The sequence below is a fragment of the Pyxicephalus adspersus genome, chromosome 3, assembly GCF_032062135.1.
Source record: "Pyxicephalus adspersus chromosome 3, UCB_Pads_2.0, whole genome shotgun sequence".
Lineage (NCBI taxonomy): Eukaryota > Metazoa > Chordata > Amphibia > Anura > Pyxicephalidae > Pyxicephalus > Pyxicephalus adspersus.
Genome location: NC_092860.1, coordinates 1,255,781 through 1,275,739, shown reverse-complemented (window position 1 = coordinate 1,275,739; position 19,959 = coordinate 1,255,781). Strand labels below are relative to the sequence as shown.

Genomic DNA, 19,959 nt, shown 5'->3' with positions numbered 1-19,959 from the left:
TGGGGTATTCTTAGATATGGACGGAGATTTCCACCGGAGCGGCACAGAAATACCTCGGTTTATACTGTTTAGAGAAAATGCCGATATTCCCCCCGTGTGTATTGATTCACCCCCGGGCACATTAATGAGAGGCAGCTGGGCCGCGGGGTCACTTCGTAAAACATCTCCGGAGAATTCCTCCACTTTCAGTATTTTTATTATGGGAACATCTCATCTCTGCAATGAAAATGTTCTGTCATAGAAATACAAAATGTATTATTCATCTCCTGTATTGGTGTCTGTGATAAATCAATGTGCATATTATAATATATAAGGAATGCAGGGTCATTGGTCACATGATCTATGGCTAAAAGCAGCCTGAATGTCATGTGACCTATGCCTTGGCACCGATCATGTGACCAATCACTGATTCATCAATGGGAGGGTAAAGAATGGGCATTTAATTCCCAATAAAATAAATGCATTTTAATAGGAATTTGGCACTAAATAAAATATAAAATATATGGAATGTCATCACATTGGGGGTTAGATCTCCTTTAAGGGAGTCGGTGGGAGCAATCCCAATCAGGTTCAAGCCGGCGACCTTTCCATGTCTCGGCCGTCGCCTCTGACGCGCAGATTTAATTTGGGATATGAAATGATAACATCAGCCGTGGAAGAACAAAGCCGAATGTATTTCATGTCAGGTAGAAGCCGAAGTGCCAGAGTAAACATCTCAAACGTGTTCCTTCTCCTCCGCCAGTTTGATTTGATGGAATCAGCCAAATCGCTCGCCCTCGTCGCTCCGTAACCTTTTCTGCTTTGTATCAACAATCCGGGGATTTAGGTGTTATCATTACAAGAGGAGAGTTGGGCCCTGGGACGGTCCTGGCAGAATTCGGGCCGTTCTTGTCGCTAAGTGCTCGTCTGGAATCAAAATAAATGGACGGAGAAGTTTGTCAGATCGCTCAATCATCGAGAGGCAGCGAAAAGCGAAGTGTTTTATAATAACTTTGTGTCAGAAGTGATGGATGCGAGTCCCGGGCTGCGTCCTCTTCTTCACTAGGTGAATCATTTCTTAAAAATCATTTTCATTCGAGATTTTTACTCTAGCTAGATAAATGACTTCAAATTATAATATATGTCATTGCACCAGGTAATGTCAGCCTGCACTACCAATAACCATGTGACAGCACTAGGAGCCTGGACAGCCAATCACCATGCACTGCAAAGTACCACATGGGCGGGGCAGTAAAGAGAGGGAAGGGATTGAGTCACATGATACCCCATACTAGAAAGTACCACCAGGGCGGGGCAGTGAAGACAATGCAGTACACACTACTGCTGGGGCCCCTATTAAACTCTGCAGATCAGAGACTTTCAGTGGCAGTTTGGGCAACGCAGGGGGTGAGGATCAGAGCGAGGAATTTGTTTGGGTCACACTGACGTTATCAGAGTCAGTTCTCGGGCAAGCGTGGAATTGCTGAGGCTTTAAATGAATGTTCTGGCTGGTATGAATGTTAGTGTGAATGTTGTTTATGTATCGATGCCTGGTAACAGCAGCTGGTATTTATTGGCACCGCCGATTGGACGTGATCATGGAGAGAAAACGTCTGTGCAGATCCAGAGAGGTCATAAAACTGTCAGGAGTACAAGATTCATTATTTACCAACAATCTGAGATTCTGTGATTGATGTGAACAGTTCATGTAAAGTGCCGAGGAACTGGCCAATAGAAACCAATACCTTCTATATATAGATCGGTGGGGAATGTTTGATACATTTCAGGAAATGAACGTTACGATGTTGATATTGAATCTTCTTATCGCTTTACATAAATTCTTTAAGAAACCCCAGGAAAGGGGAAGTTTTAGGCAGATTAAATATGTAAAGCGCTCCTCTCGTCCTGGAATTCTGGGGTTTTTGACGTTCGGCAGAATGTTTGCTTAGAAAGAAGCCAAGTTGTTAAATATTTGCAGACTGTTATTATCAGTACGTTTCGTGACCCTTTAGCAAAAACAATGACGTGCGCTGCGATTTTTCTCTGCAACTTTCTCAAAAAAGTTCATTTTAAATCCATCACTTAGCAGGCAGCTGACCCCGGGCTCCCATTTCTGGGGGATTATTTCACCTTTTGTCTGACGAGTTCTGTAAAATGAACCCAAAGTCTGAGAACTGTAACTGCAAGAATCCAAATTTATAACCCAATCAGATTCCTCCTGCTGGTTTATATCAGCCCTGAGGAAGAGGAATTTGTATTGCAGTCCTGAAACGTGTCGGTTGTCAACTGACTAACAAATATACAGATGAATATGAAATTAATGGATAGATTAATTGATCGGTCATCCCTATGGATTGGTGTATTGATCCTTTCATGTTCATGAATCTTCCAGGGTCCCCATCTCCCAGGGGCCCCTTATTGCACTCCAGTGCAATAAGGATCTGCCATACCATAACAATTATTTTAGGTATTAGGCACCGGAGTCCTAATCACATTGGGGGTAACAAGAAACAAGAATCACGGTAACTACTGGTGCTCTTATATTCCTGGTGCATATTCCCTGTGGCATCAGCTGGATCCCTGGTTGCCTTGGCACATATTCCCAGTGTCTGGGTGCCCATGCTGCATTGGTACATGTTCTGCATTGCAATATATGACTCCCCATACTGCACTGGTACTTGTCCCCATGGCAGTGCCCAGTTCTACATGTCCCTCATAGCAATGCCTGATGCCCAGTGCTACAATATTACATATTCCTCATGGCAATGCCTGGCTCTCCATGTTGTAGTAATACGTGTTCCCTATGGCAGTGCCCAGTTCTTCCTGGTGCCCTGAGGCATATTCTCCATAGTAGTGCTTGGCTCCCAATGCTACAGTATTACTTTTACCCTGAGCCAGTGCCCATGGAGCATTATTACATGCCCTCCATGGCAGTGCCCAGTTTAATGTTGTGCATTGGCACATGTCATCCATAACACTCCCCATGTTGTACTGGTAATTGTCCCCCATGACAGTGCCCAAATATTCATGGTGCATTGGCACGTCTCTCATAGCAATGGCTCCCAATGCTGCAATATTGCATGTTTACCATGACCAAGTGCCCAGCTGCTCTGGTGTATGTCACCCATATCAATGCCTGCTTCTCCATACTGCATTGGTACATGACCCCCATGGCAGTGCCCAGCTCCTCATGATTTTTTGTTCTCTGACCTTAGTCTGACTAATATTATTATTATTATTATGAAACAGGATTTATATAGTGCCAACATATTATGCAGCGCTGTACTATTGGTCCTAAATATATATTTCTGCCCATGAATACCAATATATTCTGCCATCTTTGTGAGAATTCTATAGAACAGAGTTTAATATTCTGCTATTTCTACAGCACCAAGCTGGCATATGGTGGGGGCAGCAGGTAATGTTGGGCCCCCACCTGATGATCACAGATACATCCGCTCTATCTGCCCCCATAATGATCCTTCTCTGTGATTGGAGGAATATGGGGGCTGTTCTGGCAATGAAGTCAGAGACATCCAGGCAGTTGGCATTTTCAGGTCCCCATTAGCAGCCTGGCATTATGTGGTTTTATCTTCCCCTGGTGTATTTCATTCACTCACATGTCACACCTTGCACCTCATGGCCCAGGGGGCACAGACAGACGCCCCTATCCTCTTATCAGATGTGATGGCTTCCTAGAGGGCCCTGTGACAGCGGGCAGGCGTGGCCCCTCTGTACATTTTGCCAGCTTGGTACTCCGCCTGTTTGGACCTCGGCACTGGCCAAGAAAAGCATTCCTTAATGATATCAACGGTTTAAATTCCTTTCCGAAATATTTTCACATGAGACTCGGCTGCTCGACGGTGACATCCATGGTGTCCCTGAAAAATTTGGGAACGTTTCCAAAGTCAGGGGTTAATGCACCTTATTAACCCCCCATTGCCTGGAGTGAATGGAGAGCTCAGGTATGCTTACCTGGACCATGTCATAGAATTATAATATAAAGTGAACCTGTCATCAGATTTGTATATTCAATTATATGTCAGTGCAACATTTTAAGATATTTATCACATCTCACCCAGATCTCAGAACTTCATCTTCCAAGCAGCCACCTTGGAACCCCCAGACAATGAACCTGATTTATAAAATCTCTCCAAGACCAAAATAGATAGACTATCATGGGAGAACCTGGGTGATCCAGAATACCTGGAATGGATTTCTTAAAAATGATTTGCTAATAGTTGGCAAATGTTTTTACTCCTGGACCAGATCTATTTCAGGTTTGCTGGATCACCCAGGTTCTCCCATGATAGTCTATCTTCTAAATCTTGGAGAGCTTTAATAAACCAGGGCCAAAGTCTTCATCTGATTTTTTTGCAGAAGGATGACTTTTTGTTTTCTTTGATCAATGTTAGTTTTGGAAAACGTCTATAATGTTTCACGGCTGCAAATATAAATGTTTACATCCAAGATTTACCCAAATTTACACAAAATTCACGGTGGATTTCACTAATTGCATGAAAAATGTACAAATTGTGAAAGGGGAACGTTTATTTACACAATTCCTATTTTTTTTTTTTTAAAGAATACCTGGAAAAAAAATAAACAAAATCTTTAAAAAAGAAGAAAAGTAAGTTAGGGGTGAGCAAGGTAAATAAAGGGTAATAAAGGGCTTTATGTATAAAACAATTCAATTAATTCAACATTCCCTGGTGGGAATACATTTCCCATTATTGAAACACATTGACCTGGAGGATTCCCTGTTACATAAGAAGAGTTTCATAAAAACAATGAGTTTGTTGAAAGTCCTCCCTGTGATCTGAAAAACAAGGGAGCAGCATGGATACAAAAGTTACATTGTTACATTGTATTTCTCTGTCTGTTAGCAACAGCAATTCTCAAGCGGAGTTCCTCCAGAGGTTGCAATGAGCAGTTTGCACCTCTCAGGCCACTATAAGTGACCCCAATGATCTTTTTGGCTATCTGTAAGGGTGACATTCTTCCCACTGGCATGCAATGTAAGAGGAATTCTTCACACTGGCCACCACACTAAGATACCGTGATCTGTGGATATAATAATTCTAGAAAGGGTTCTCTGAGACCCTGAAAGTTATTTCAAGGGTTCCCCAAAAAAAAGGCCACAAAACATTGGTTGGCAATTTTACAGATGGTCCATTTTTTTTTACAGCCCCTGTGTTGATGTGGCAATATCCGGCTGTCATTTTGGGAGCTGTGATTGCCGGCAGATGTAAGGAGGTTGCAGCAACAACAACAGGCAATATTACAGACGTCCTATGTACTTTCATTGCCTAAGATCTACAAATAGTTAAAAACAATGAATATATGTAAGTCCTTGGGAATGGCACATTTATTATTCTATGGCCGATGTTGCAGAGACAGGGATCACCAATGTGCAGGATATTCTGTAATAAATGTCCTCCTAACATGAAATTGATAGTAATGGCTATTCTCTTGTTCCTCTGATTATTGGTTCCATGTGTGTGTATGGAAGTGACAGGTGCACTTTAATAATGACACATCATCCTAAGACAAAAGTCACTTTGATGGTCCCTTATCGCGATGAAATCGCACGGCACATCTGTAAAAACAAGACCAAAGTGCAGAAGTTCTGAATTATGAAATAATGTTCCCCTTTGATCTGCCCGGCCCTGATAGATAACCAAACTTTGGTTTCCTCGTTTGCTTTTATTTTTATCGCCTGGGCCTCCCTGAGCAAATAAATCATGGCCGATGACAATTTACTAATGATCCCATGACATAATAGCGTTATCGGCCGGCCTGTGTACAGCAGCCAGGAGGGACCCAGCAGAGACTTCAAAGGGATCCGCGCACCTCTAAAATGAGATGGAAACCCCAGACAAGGGCCCAATGGGCTCCAAATTTCCCGCATGATTTTCTCTGTGCTTGGCCACAATGGAGAAATGCGATCACTTCCAGAAGGGGATTTCGCTGGGAAAACTAATACAGGAAACCGAACAAAGCTTAGAAAGGGTTTATAATTGGAATTCATTTTGATCATTGGCATTAATATTTTTCATGTAGAGTCCACATCTTCAGATTTGCTGTTCCATATTTTAATTTTTATATGGTGCATGCACATTCCTCAATCATGGGATAGAAAAGCATAACGTGTGTCAAAACTTCATTTACTGCATCTCACCGGCCCCTAATTGTGGCAGCTGCATTCATTTTGTTTTTTTATGTGATTTATCTTTTATTTATGTGTTCATCCAGCCAGTAACCATCTCCTGCCCTATGGGCACAACACACACTTACTGTACTGCATCCATGGAGGAGCAGCTTTGTCACCTTTGGTCAGAACCAAAGAACCCCGCTTCTTCTCTATGTCTTTCTTACATTAAGGAGGGGTCTGTAGGAGATATCAAGGTTCTGATGGTTCTGTAGGAGAAATTGAGGTTCTGAGGGTTCTGTATGAGATATCGAGGTTCTGTAGGAGATATCAAGGTTCTGCAGGTTCTGTAGGAGATATCGAGGTTCTGAGGGTTCTGTAGGATATATCGAGGTTCTGAGGGTTCTGTAGGAGAAATTGAGGTTCTGAGGGTTCTGTAGGAGATATCGAGATTCTGTAGGAGATATCGAGATTCTGTAGGAGATATCGAGGTTCTAAGGGTTCTGTAGAACATATTGAGGTTCTGAGGGTACTGTAGGAGATATCGAGGTTCTGAGGGTTCTCTAGGAAATATTAAGGTTCTGAGGGTTCTGTAGCAGATATAGAGGTTCTATAGGAGATATCAAGGTTCTGCAGGTCCTGTAGGAGATATGGAGGTTCTGAGGCTTTTGTAGGAAATACCAAGGTTCTGATGGTTCTGTAGGAGATATCAAATTTATGGGGGTTCTGTAGGAGATATGAAGGTCCTGGGGGTTCTGTAGGAGATATGGAGGTTCTGAGCATTTTGTAGAAGGTATCGAGGTCCTAAGGGTTCTGTAGAAGATTTCAAGGTTCTGAGGGTTCTGTAAAGGTATTGACGCCATTAGGGTTCTGTTGGAGATATCGAGGTTCTGAGGGTTCTGTAGTAGGTATCGAGGTCATTAGGGCTCTGTAACAGATATTGAGGTCCTGAGGGTTCTGTAAGAGATATTGAGATCCCGAGGGTTCTGTAGGATTAATCAAGGTTCTGGGGGTTCTGGAGAACAGTTGCACCTGCACCTATCGACCAATGTGTAGCCACCTTTAAAGAACTGAATCCTGGGGATACTCACCTGTCCCTTGTTCATAACAGGCACCGCCATCTTTACCCTTCTTACCTTCCATATCCCAATGGATTGGCCATGTTGATTGGCTTGGCTGGATGATCTAATTCCATCACAGGAACTCATCCAGTCCCAGCACTTGCAATGGAAGCCGGGAATAGGATGGAGATATGGGATTGATCTGCCCTTGATTTGGACATTTACTGTGTGATTTTCTCCTAATATATCGATCAAACATTGATTGGAAATTCCTGCTCCTTTCCTAATTGATACCAATGCTGATCAATGATCCATTTTGCTCCGACCACCAATATTGTAGCTCAGCAAGAGGAACTCACCCCTGGTCTTCATGGACCCCCTTCTATAATTACTACACCCACAGCTGGTCAGTGGGAAGAATTCCTCCTACATTGCTGATAATTGGGAAGAATGTCACCCTTACAGATAGCCAAAAAGATCATTGGTGTCACCAAAATAACCTGAGAGGTGCAAATTGCCCAAGGAACCCCCAGTGCCCCCTGGAGGAACCCCGGTGTAGAGAAGTTTATATAGGAAGACCATGATTGATTTCTCGTACTCACAAAATGTTTGGTAAGTCCGACCCCAACACCTATAAATCAGGGTGATTCATTCTGCGTCCCATAAACCGTTTTCCCGAAGACAGGTTGGGCTCACCGACTCGTAAACATTTGCGCAGCCTCGTCTCGCATCTCGTCCCTTGTAAAATATTTCAATGGTGGGATGAAGAATGGCGGAGCGATGGACGATCCAAGGAGCAGCTCCTGAGAAAGTGCAGGCCCGTTATTTATGATGTGTACGGCGGATGGGTGACATTTAGACGCTGCCAGTCCTCGTACGACGGTTACAATTTGGCTGGGACTGAAGAATTAGGTAAATGTTACGAGAGATTTTGTTCCACTGTATAAAGAAATAGAAGCTTGTAATTTCAGATGAAAAGATCTCCTGGAACCTGGAGCTTCCAATCTACCTTGGACGTGAAACTCAACACCGCCGCGTAGAAGCCTCTGATAGCCATCACCGCCAAGGTTTAATTTGCGTGGATTTGTTATGCATGACATCATTCATCTGATTTCCAAATTATATCGTAAAGCAGCAGGTTTCATTCATGAGCATGTAAGGAAATCTCCAAGGTGAACAGAAGAAGGAACCTGTATGGCTAGTGAAGGCTGAAGGTTATTGTCATGGATGGAATAGGTCCTCTGTGCCAGCAGGTGGCGGTAGACTCATACCAGAGCATTGATTTTATTCTTCACCGGAGCCCCTTAGAGTGAGGATGGGATTGGCTGGGGATCGAAACCTTTTCGGATTGGCCAGCTAATATCGCAGGCTATTAAATAACAATAAATGTTACAATAATACCCAGATCTGCACATATACAAAGAAGGGGAATGGCGATCAGGAGAAGATGGGAAACAATTGTATTCTGCTGATATTATTAAAGTTAAAGCCAATCACAAGGGCCGGATTTGCCATTTAGTACAGAGATCAGAGACATTTTTCTTTTTGACCCTATAACTATTGTTTGTATATTATTTTTATACAAATTCTAAAGTTCTATTCTTATATATTACATAGTTATAAACACAGACTTATTTTAGGTTAGGCTAAAACAATGAAAAAAAAGAAAATGTCCAAAGTCAAAGATCAGAGAAATGTTATTTAGGGTGTAAAATTGTACACGACTGTCAATAAAATAACTCCTGCCACGAAGGTTCCTATTTTAGGCATTTCCTGTTAGGCTGACAACAATCTGTTCCGGTCTCCTGGGTTGTCACCCTAACTAGCATCCTTCTGTATAACCAGCCCTTGCTCTGGGCTCCTGCATTGCTGCAACCATATCATTCCATTGGTCAATGTGGCCTTCATGGCTATGAATTTATAAACTATTGTCTGATGTCTCGGGAGATGTCGGGCTGGCCAGGAGAAGATTTGTGGCCTTGTAGAAGGGCAGCGATGGTGGCATTAATATTACAGGGCGGCTATACGGCCTTTGTTAGCTCTCTTAAAGGGGCTGCACAGGGACTGCTGGGGTCACATGGGTGGGAGTTACACCCCCGAGGAGTATATCAGCAGAAAAAGTAGGAAGGGAAGAACATGATAACTGTTCATGATTCACTCTGCACAAAAATCTAAAGTCAGATTCTGTATTTGGTGGTTAATTTGCATTATTCCAGCAGATGATTCGCATTGTGCACAATGCAGCAATTTTCTATCAGAATCCCCCAGAAATGAGATTCGGATGGCAGCCTCTCGCAGGGTGGTCACTAATAGGTGGTGCAGCCACTCGCAGAACCCCAGCCATGTTTACGCATTATTCCTCCATCGGGTCACTGTTTTCACTTCCAGATTACCATGAAAACGCATCCGTCATCCATCATCTCCGCTAAAATGGAACGAGAGAGCGGCGGATGGCAGATTTTAAACAATCGATTCTTTTCTTTCCAAGCTGCTTCCATTAAGTGGATGGGGATTAGCTCTCCTATATTTGTAAAATGAAATTTAAAAGCTAATTTGGCAAGTGCCATCAAATGCGTTGTGTACGCCAGATTTAAACACCTTGAATGCGAGCAGGTCTGCGCAATTTTATGCCTGACATCCATTAAAATCGCATGACAAGCAAAGCAAGCGCTTCACCTCGCTGGGCTACTGAAGTGGCAGAGTGTCAAGATGTACGGCGCAGTGTCAGCTCCAACGCATGGCGAGGACAGGGACTGGGACATGCGTCCTTCAGATTGGACATGTGCAAACTCCAGCATGACGCATTATGGGGGGTAAAAATGTTTTGTTACGGAATGTCATACAAACAATGACGACCTCTGCAACAGCCACCTCTGCAGCTGAATTATTACAATAAACCATAAATTATTATTATCTTGTAGTTATATAGCACCAACATATAATGCAGTGCTGTACAGAGTTCATAGTCATATCAATAACTGTCCATCACAGTAGCTTACAATTTAACTCCCTTCTTATAGTCCAAAGCTAGTTTTTGGGGAAGCGTATTAACTACCAGTATGTTTTGGGATGTGGGAAGAAAGCCATGCAAAAACGAGAAGAATATACAAACTCCATGCAGACAATGTCCTCCTATATATCCAGTAAACATGGCCAGATATGCCAATGTCACCCACCAAAGTGATTGATTTCACCACAATATTACCGCTCTTACTATCAGTTTTGCTCTTTCAGTTCCTTAGGGAAAATTTGCACTTTTATATTAATATTGTGTTTTAGGGCAGTTCAGTTTATTTTATTTAGTGTTCCCTGCACTTGGTTCATTTCAGGGTAATTAAAATGAGCTTTTGTAACCCCCCCCCATCTAAAGCCTAATGCACCCTGTAACTTTAAATTGTATAAACACAGGAGAAATTTGGATTCGGTATTTCCATGTATTTCTTCCAGATCTGTGCAATAATCCAGCATGAAATTTTATCTCTATTTTCCCCCAGACCTGTCGCTTCTTCTCTCTCTCATTGTGCAGGGTGTCTGGTCTTGTCTCCGCCCCCTCCTGTAGTTCACTACTGGCAGCCTGTAGTGGGTGGGGCTTCTTGGTCCCTCCCATAGCTCTGCTCCCTGCATGTGCAGCTCAATGGTACTCAATACACAATCATAAAGGACCAGCCCACCCAAATGTTGTATATTAGTGATTGGTTGACCCAGTTTGTAAGGAATAATAACTGAACGCCACAATCATGGCGGTCAGACGCTGCATAGACGCATTGAGTTTATATGGAGCCCCTGCACTATAGTTCTGCATTCATTACAAGGCTGATGTGTCCCATTCTGACATCTCGCTGATTCTCATTATTGTATATTGGGGCCCCCAAACAGAACATTTGCACATGTGTACGGAGCACATAGTCAGCGCCATGAAGAAGGGAACCCGGACTCCGTTATATGAGTGAGAAATTTAATTCCCAACAGAATCCGAACATTGAAGGCCAAATACAGGAAATCTGTGACAGATATCATGATATGAGCGGAGACAATGAGGGACATTCGCTGCTATCGAGTGGAATCATTCCAAATAAAACGATGAATAATATTACCGATATATAATACTGGACGGCTATGAGTCAGTGCCGGCAATATCTCATTACAATGTATGCAAACCCCAAGAGGGGCCATTTGTAGAGATAACAGATTTCTTCATTATTGCCAATCTCATTGGCACTTTGCTGGGTTTATATAAGAGATCAGTCCAATGATCACCGCACTGTATTTATTATAAATTTCTATTTAAAGCTCACTTTGCTGGAACGGGGTAACTGGTTTCCAATTTTTCCACGGTCACTAATTGTGCAAAAATAAAAAATAGATTTTGAAAAGACTAGAAAAAATAGAAACTAAATAGAGAATAAAGATTTGACAAAATAGATTTTGAAATAACTTTTTAAAAGTTCAAAAATCCTGTGCACAGTAATGCTGAAAAGCAGATTTAAGGTTTACATATAATAATCCAAATTTTGAGTCCTTGTGCCACCCAAGTACAGAGCACACCTATAAATATATTGATATATACGTATATATATATATAGATAGATAATATTGACTGCTATAGGTAAGAGAATCTCTATCAGTGGTCATCAGACTTTAATAATAAATGAATAATAATACGACTTCATTAATAATAAGACTCTAATATAAAGGAATGAGAATAGATATTGCAGCTAAATAAAGGGATGACATATAAATGGGGTTATTTACCTGCCAAGGGATTTGACATTTACCATGCCGGGATTCCTGGTCACCAATCTGCTCCCTACCTGTGATTGGACGATGAAGGAGCAGCAGCAGTATAATAAGGTGATAATATATAATAATAATCTTTCTTCATTGCCAGCACCAAGTACCAGATCCTGATTAGCTCGCAGTATTTACCCTCCTCCACCTATACAAGAGAAATTAAATCAAACACAATCATTTTGTATTTAAAAGATTAAATATAATCCATGATGATCTGCAATGATTGCTGTCCCTGTATATTATTTGTTGATGGCCTCAGCCTAACATTACGTTCCCCCCCTCCCTGGGATTGACTTTCCATCAGAGGACCATTAACCCAAGCCGAAACTTCTGTCCTGCAACTCTCTGCAGCTTTAGGTTCACCTTCCCTGGAAAGGTTCCTGTTTGGGGCCAATAAACATCTTGTCTTGGAAGTTTATGCTACCGTGTAGTGGCGGCCATGCGGGAATGTGTGACATTGTACAGAGAATTCTTGTGGATTTAACAAGAAAAGATTCCAGTCTATGCAGGCTGCACCGACATCATCCAGGAACGGCGCACTGCCTATCGTCTGATGAACATCGGAAAACTATTGGCATCATTTTATTATTAGCACCGTGGTCATGAACTTTCTATTCTATAAAAATAAATATTAAATAGAAAAACGTCTACAGTCCGGTAGTGATCGTTGGTTCTTATTCTGGAACATTTCATGTTTGCTTCCAATGTCAATAAATCTGGAAACCCGAATTCCAAGGGACAAATCAACGGTCATGCAATGTTTTTTAGGAATTACAATTTATATAAATATTAAAGTGGAACTGTCAGAAAAATGGGCGCCACCGTCCCCTTCCGTCTTCCCCCAATCTCACATTGCGCAGGTGTAAAATGGGGTGACGTAGCCTGTTGTAAAAGTCTCAGCCTGAAGCCTCCTGGGATATGTGACTTGGATATCTCAGTAGGTTCTGCGCTCCCATTCAGTCATTACCGCCATGGCAGTATACAAAAGGGGAGGGGTTTACCTTTTCAAAAAAAATGATTTAGAGAAAAAGAACGATAAGCTTTTTTATAAAATACAAATTTGTGTGATCGGTCTAGGTATGGGAAAACAGCTGAGAAACCTAACCCCTCCCGGTCTTAACTATACGTTCACTTTATTTTTATAAAAAACTACATATAACTACAGATCTCAATTGGGTTCCTGATGAAGCAGACTTAGTCTATGAAACGCGTTGAGCAATAATTGAGATTTTTAATGTTTGTGTCAATATTGTTGTTATAAATAAATTGTTATAAAAAACTTTATTGTAAAGGCTGGAATGTTGGTTCGATGGTAATGCCTTAAATATCCCTTTATGTTTTCTTTCTTCTATGTTTGTGTTTAGATAACTGGTATGTGGCATTATTAATATTATTATTATTATTATTATTATTAATAATAAACAGGATTTATATAGCGCCAACATATTACGCAGCGCTGTACATTAAATAGGGATTGCAATAACAGACTAATACAGACAGTGATACAGGAGGAGAGGACTCTGCCCTGAAGAGCTTACAATCTAGTGGCATTGCTATATTGTCAGTCACCTTGGAATATATAGATTACATTTTCAGAACTCTTCGCTATGTATGGTATTTTGGTCTTTTACTAACAACCTTAGACCCCCATCCTCTCGTTTGGATCCAGACCTGGCTATGGTCCTCATGGTATTTTTGTACTTTGTTATATTTGGGGGTTGGTTGTCCTTTTCTCTCTTCAAATAGTCCAGCAGAGATAACTTACCAACGCACACTTCTCAGCATCTGGGGAAAGGATGAAGGGCTGATATGTGCATTGTATGAAAAAATATGATGAGTTGTAAGGTTTTATTAGATTACTATATGTACAATATGTGAAAACCGGCTACAAGTATGATTTCTCTTCAGTAGCAGCTGAAATGGAGCTCAGGTCTGTCCAGGATATTATTATTACGCAGTATTTATATAGTGCTAACATATTACGCAGCGCTGTACAAAGTCCATAGTCATGTGATTAGCTGTTCCTCATAGGAGCTCACAATCTAATGTTCTACCATAGTCAAAGGTCAATACCACAGTCAATTTAGGGCCCATAAACTTAAATGGGAAGAAACCGGAGAACCCAAAAACAGAATATAACTGGGGATTAAAGCTTTAAAGTAAAGATAACAGAGACTGCTGAGGAAGGAATTTTTCCCCTGTTGAAGCAAATTGTACCTGGGGGGTTTTTGCCTTCCTCTGGACCAACTATGTCTTTTAGGGTTTTATATCTGGGATATGTTTTTTATTTTCCTAGTGGTTGAAGTTGATGGACTTTTTTTCTTGTTTTTTTCAACCTGACTTACTATGTAACACGGGGGGAACCTGCAAACTCCATGCAGATAGTGTCCTAGCTGAGAGTCCAACCTAACACCTAGCGCTGCAAAGCCCGGATAGTGGACCCAAAAAGACAAAGATTTTGTTGGCCATTTTCACTTGGTGTCACCTTCTAGGCCCTTGGTTCCTGGTCTAATGAAACATTGGTAGGTGAGAGGAATGAGGACCTGGAGAACATTATGAAGAACTAAAATCATTTTATCCTGAATGCAAATTATTTTATCACTTTCATTAGCACAAATGACCACAGACAACACAACGCATTTTATTTTCACCTAAGGAAATGAAGGAAATTATTTAATGCATGTTTTATTTACTTTTCTAGAGCTGCCCCGACTCTCTGGAATGGCCTCCTCGTCCTATTCGGCTTGATCCTACTTACTGCTCATTAATAAGAGCCCTCAAAACCCATTTTTTTTAAGCTTGTCTTCTTCTGTCTATTAAACCGTCACTACTCACCTACCATTCCATATCTCCCTCCTATTGTGTGATACTTCCCCACCTTATAGATTGTAAGCTCTTCGGGGCAGGGTCCTCTCCTCCTCCTGTGTCACTGCCTGTATCTGTCTGTCATTTGCAACCCCTATTTAATGTACAGCGCTGTAATAATAATAATAATAATAATAGTTGAGATGTTCGGTGTAGGTGAAGCTTAGATGTTGCTGTATGTTTGCTCTGATGAGATGATTGCCTGCTAACAGCCATAAATCCCCCATGAAATCTCTTCGCTCTTTCAGCAGATGTTTCCATTCGGATTTTAGTGGCGATCACTGCAGGTCAGGTTGTAACTAAAGTGAAGAACATCAGAACAAGATATCAGGAAATCCAGTAGTTGTGATGGGCGACCTCCTGACCCCCGTAGAGGAAACCAGATTGTGTTCAGATGGAGAAGAAAGCCATTAATCATGGGCTGATGTTGCTGGAGATATCCTGATTGTGGGAACCTTTATATTGGTGATATCACCAAACTGCTTATCCCCCTCAACCCTTTCACTGCCAGGCCCAGAAACATCTGGCGTCTCTTTAAAGAGCCCCCAGAATTGCAGAAAACTTATCGTGTGTTTTGTGTTGCTGCTAGACAACAATCTGAAGGAACGGATGAGGCTGCGGAGTTCTTTTGTTGTGGAAAAATGGCATTTATGTTTTTTTATAGATAGAGAAGAATGTATTTTTATAAGTCTGAACAATGCCAAACAAATGATTGTTACCGGCCATACAAAGCCCAGATGATTTCTCATTGATAATAACATAGCATATAATGAGATGATTCACAAAGATAGACAAGGAATTTGTATTCAGTTCTGTTATTTCTTTCATCACACAATGATAAAAATTAGTAAAAATAACAGAGAAATACCAGTAAACTGTCTAAACAGACAAGAGAATAATTAGGAAGAATAGTTAAGAGTTAGTTCATGTAAATGATGGATTATTGGGAAGAAGATTTGCCAGGAATGGATTTTTCTTTATTATAGGAGGATTTCTGCACTTTGTAATGGCTTGTTCACATTGGTGATTATGTTGGGTGCACCCATCGGAACTTCCAGGGTGCCCAGTAGTGCTTTGAAGATGGTTAGGAGTGGAGATTGCAGACATTTATAATGTACAGCACTAAGTAATATGTTGGTGCTATATAAATCCTGTTTAATAATAATAATTTATAGAAAGGTGGCTCAGTGGGTAGCATTTCGGCCTTTGCAGTGCTGGGTCCCAGGTTGGAATCTCAGTCAGGACACTATCTGCATGGAGTTTGCAGGTTCTCCCTGTGTTTGTGTGGGTTTCCTCCAGGTACTCCGGTTTTCTCTGACATTCCAAAAACATGCAGTTAGGTTATTGGGCTTCCTCCTAAAAAATAGACCTTAGACTGTAATATTGACATATGACTATGGTAGGGAAATTAGATTGTGAGCTCCTCTGAGGGACAGCTAGTCACATGACTATGGGCTTTGTACAGTGCTGCGTTATATGTTGGCGTTTTATAAATGCTGTGTAATAATAATAATAATAGAACAGCAAAAAATTGCTATAGGAGGAGGGGTTCTATAGCGTCGCAGTTTGCTTGCATTGTAGTGAAGAAGTGAATGGGTATTGGATGCAGAAACGCAGATTTGCTTACAAAACTCTTGGCAAGCACTTGAAAGCATTTTTAATTTCGGGCCCCATACAAACATCATTTAGACGACAGATGATTGTCACCTTTGTGACCGTTTCCAGATGAACGATTGAGAATTGTACACACAGCCCCATTCTGTTTAATGGTGAAGGGAAGCAGGAGGACATGCAAACAGCTCCATAGGAATGCACAGCGGCCATACCCACTTGGTCATTCATCAAACCATCACAATGGATCCAGCAAACATGGAATGGATTTCATGCTATTTGTTGCCATTTTTTGAAATCCTGGATTGCTTCAAGGTTTGCTGGATCATGTAAGCTCTTTGGGGCAGGGTCCTCTCCTCCTCCTGTGTCATTGTATCTGACTGTCATTTGCAACCCTATTTATTGTACAGCGCTGCGTAATATGTTGGTGCTATATAAATACTGTTTACTAATAATAATAGTAATGAAAGCCTATCTTCTCCAGTCTTGGAGAGCTTTAATAAATCAAGACCATAATGTTTTACAATTCAGATAAATCCACACCACAACGTCTCCTAAAAAGTTACTCAATACCTTTCATTTGTTCCAAATATAATGAGAGGACTTTGTGGCTATAAAATGTTTTTGAGCAGATAACAAATAGAAAACGGCTTTCTCAAATGCTGCAAACCCATTTGTGTGAACAAACGCTAACATTTCACAATTTACTGCAATCTGTTTATCGGAGGTTACATGAATAATTTATAGTTTGGCTTCTCTCTGATTGGCTCCTGCTTGTCGGAGAAAACATTTTTATGTTCACATCTTATCTGAAGCTTAATCGGGTTCTCACTGGGTCCCATTGGAGATGTGTGCGTTGGGTTGGAGCATATCTATGTCCGGGGTGATCATGGGTGGCTTTTCTTCAACTCCGGGGGGTCTCAGCAATATAAAAGTGTTTTGAGTTGATAAAACTTTAATTATAAGAAGAAAATATCTTTTTAGACCTGCATATAATAAATATATAATAATAATTATTAATGTGGATATGTATATTAGATATTTATTATTATAAAACAATCCTTACAGATCCACAGCAAGGCAAACCAATCCCTATAAAGTGCGGATTATAAAGCTTTAACAACAATATAACCCCTAATAAACTGGAAATGTCTGCAGATCTCTAGATTGCATTGTCTATTCATATTTAAATACAGTAATATAGTTTATAATGTTTCTGTTCCTGCATTTCTGGCTCCATACATTGGGCCGTTGATCCAGATCAGAAGATCTTCATGTTCTATAGTCTGTCCGGTGAGGGCCGCGTTGATGTGGTGCCAAATTAAAGGTAGAATGGAGTCCAAAATAAATTCAGCCCCCCGCTTCTCTCCACCCTCCGACCTTCATTCATTGAAAGTAGTTTTCCCGGCAGATTTACATTGGGGTTTTGATAGCTCGGAGGAAATGGCCGGTGAGTCAGGTATCTGAAGGTTGGAGATGCCGAAATCCGACCTGGAAACATGGAAGGTGCCAAACTTGTCAAAATGGTTCCTTTCCTCTTCCCAGGCACAGCCGGGCCAAAACAAATACTTTCCCGGGGAAAACCCTGGTAAAACATCCCTAGTGCAGCCGTCCTGGCAGCGGCAGTGTTAATAGACCTCATTCCTCCAGGCCTCGGGCCTTCTACAAGCTTCCAAGAGGATTTGCAGCCATGTTTGTGATGGTATCTTCCTGACCTAGGAGCAAGTGTTTGGCTGCAGGACGTCAAACATGAAAACAGAGACGGTGTTGAAGGAACAAATTCCAGCAAATTTTCTCTCCAAGTCGATTGGCTTCCGTTATACTGGAGGCCGACAGCGTGATTTACATAAGCACCATTCCCCATTTCCCACAAGCGAATCAAATTGTGTCAGGTAATAAAAATCTAAACATGAATCACCGCGGCTTGATCAGATTAGCTGGCCGAATTTACCGGCCATAGGGAAAGAAATCGTAGATCATTTCTTCCATTATTAAAGGCCATCGCTCAGTCCGTGTTCCTTGTGGACCTTCAAAGGCCCGGCAGAGGACAAGGCCGCGCTCCTCCAAATATTTGTATTATTTGGAGAGGGACAGATTGATGACGGCTGCGGATCTGATGTGTCTGTGGGCCCAGACAGAACCTTGGCCACAAATCTGTGATAATGGACTTACCTAGACTCATTTCTATAGAAAGCTATTAGATTGTTTGTCATTGCAACCGCTGCTCAGATACATAACTTACTAAAACTAAACAAAAACATTTCCATCGTAGTCAGCCAAAAGGCAAAAATAACATAACGTAGAAATATCCAGCTTCACCCCAACACTAGTACATTTGTATGATGCACCTATGTTTGTTTTACACTTTGTACAACGCCACAGTGGATGATGGCGCTTTATAGTAATTGTGTAGCTCAATAACCCTCTCAGGGTCACTCAGGCCCACTGCTTGTATCGCTAGTACTACTCATTGATGGAACATTCATTCCTATTTCTGGCTGAAGGATAAAGTTGTGGAAAGTTGTGGCTGTCGTTGCACTCTTCCCATAATCCCTTGTTACCAAAAGTGCTTCAGCCTGTTAAAAGCAGTGGTCTCTCTGCTGAGTCAGACCTATAGCCCTGCAATCAGCGCAGCTCATACCACCTTCTGATTGGAGAGTTCTAGCTGTGGGGGGCGTGTCAAACTCCTACTGTGTGTGTTGGATTTCTGCAGGGAGACCACTGCTTCCACAGAGGGAATGAGGGTTCTCTGCAGGGTTTTTTTGCACACATTTAATGCAACTGGGATCTGTGATTAAAGTAAAATCAGGTGGCCTTTAATGATGCTTCTGATGCCCCCCCGGCCCTCTTGCAGCATTTTTCTTACCTTTTCCAGCACGTCCCGTTGTTTTTCCTCCAGCAGTGCAGAACCTCTCAGCCCCTCTCTAGTTAATCATTTCTAAACTGGATCCTCGTCAGCCATGTCTAAATTAAGCTCTGGCTGGACTGGTGACATATTTGATAGGAATCCGTGTTAATCTTTGTTGACGCTGCTCTGTGGCCCCGTTCCCTGCTGGCACGGCCCCGCAAAGATTTGATATCCGAAGCCCCAGAGACCCTTCAAAGCAGAAACTGGCTGGAGTTTGATGCGAGAGATTTAGTTACAAGATCAATTGTACACAAAAGTCTCTGCGCTGTTTTTGTTCCATCCGTAAAGATTGAATTAAAGGATTTCGGCACACGGACGCGGCGCTATCGCTTCGCCGTTGTGCCCTTCGCATGATATGACGTTATCACCCGGCGTTTGTTTGCTATCAGCTCTCTTATTTTTATATTTTGGGATTATATGAAATCTGCTGTATGGAAAGAATTAATAACAACGTTTCTGCCACACACTAATAATACAATCTTATCAGGTTTGTGTTCCAGCAGATCTGCAGATTTGGGGGTCACCGACCATGGAGGGCTGCTGATTGTTACCAGAAGATATAGTTATTAATATTATACTGTATGTATATAGCA

General features: G+C 41.6%; 1 long non-coding RNA gene across 1 annotated transcript in view; it reads right to left on the bottom strand.

Annotated features, from left to right (window-relative positions):
* LOC140327633 (uncharacterized) overlaps nt 1-19,385 on the bottom strand; it is a 20,749-nt gene extending 1,364 nt beyond the window's left edge. The window contains exons 1-2 of the long non-coding RNA XR_011920047.1: nt 19,325-19,385; nt 11,944-12,127 (exon numbers count right to left, since the gene is read on the bottom strand). This is a non-coding gene — a long non-coding RNA (uncharacterized lncRNA). The remainder of the gene's footprint in view (nt 1-11,943; nt 12,128-19,324) is intronic.
* Nucleotides 19,386-19,959: the final 574 nt, after the last annotated feature.